The sequence below is a fragment of the Echinops telfairi genome, unplaced genomic scaffold (genome assembly GCF_000313985.2).
Source record: "Echinops telfairi isolate 266 unplaced genomic scaffold, ASM31398v2 ScPeMD7_2565;HRSCAF=3150, whole genome shotgun sequence".
Classification (NCBI taxonomy): domain Eukaryota; kingdom Metazoa; phylum Chordata; class Mammalia; order Afrosoricida; family Tenrecidae; genus Echinops; species Echinops telfairi.
The window spans coordinates 6718944-6720272 of record NW_022106463.1 but is presented as its reverse complement, the minus strand read 5'-3'; positions in this window follow the sequence as shown (position 1 = coordinate 6720272).

The window sequence follows — 1329 nt, the reverse complement described above, 5'->3', positions numbered from 1 at the left end:
GGGTAGAAACATGGCAGGATCAGGGTCAGTGGCAGAGGGTTCCAGCAGGCAGGAAGGCAAAGAAGCAGAGAAAGGGAGGGTCTCAATTTCCCTGCTTATAAGAAGACCACACCACACAGGAAGCGTCATCAGGCTGTGACCCGATTGACAGGTTGGATTCCCATCCCTGCACTTCCACACTTTTTAAGTTGATTGACAAAATCCTCTAACTACCACAATGTACCAGGTCCATAGTTCTTGCAAGAAGGAAAGTTTAATGCACCAGGTTCTTATTATATTTGTTTGTATGTTTAGCAGTGATATAAACCTAGTTGAATAGAAATTCCAGCAATCAGAAGGACTTTCAGGTCCTTGTTCAAAATTACTGAGTTGGGCTTCTTGATTTATAACTAACTAGTCCAGCAGGATCATCAGGTAGTGAGAAGTCCCCCTAATTTGAAAATGGAAGATGATGCAAGCTATGAAGAAATAAGAAATAGAACGCAGCAGGACTGCGACCATTTAGATCCCACGTAACACCTCCTTACAGTTCCCGGCAGGGATAACACAGAGTGGACAGCAAGAGAAGCAACGTAAACAACCCATCAATATGTCCTGCAGTGGAGAAACCTTGAAGAGTCTTCACCAATAAGTGTTATTTTTAAAGCATCCTCAATAAATTAATCTGAATTTCCACCCCCTTTCCCCCAACTCATTAACACCTACTGACACCAACACAGCAACACCCCCTAGAACCCTAATTTAAAGTTCATATTCAAAGACATTCTACACTGAGTATCCTCAAAGTCGCCTGGGATTTCAATGATCGTTTGGGGGGCGGGGGGGGGAGAGCTTCTGCCTGCTCTGTCTCTTCCCTTCTACTTTGAGAAAATGAGTTCACGTTTCTGGTTTTCCTTCTTAGACAACATTTGTTTGATGTTCAGCTTTGATAATAAATCTAAATACCACCCCTCCTTCACTGAGATTCTAGCCAATTAATATATCTTACAGAGTCTTTTTTTTTTCTATTGAATTGGGTCAATCTTAACAAAGAATTGTTACACGTATTTTAAGAAGCTGGTTCCCCATATTTTCATGTTATATGGTATATTGTAAGCTTGGGTTTTGAACTGGATATAATTTCTCAGCTTCACTTCATTCTGATAGCTGGCTGTGTCTACACTGCCTGGATATCAAATTTGATGTTTTTCTTAAAGCAATCTAAAAATCTTATTTTTTTTAATTCCAAGAAAAATTGTAATCTTATATTTATAGGTTTAGTATTAAGGTAGCAGAAGGACATTGGGCCTCCACTCAAGTACTCCCTCAATGCAAGAATACTTTCTTCTA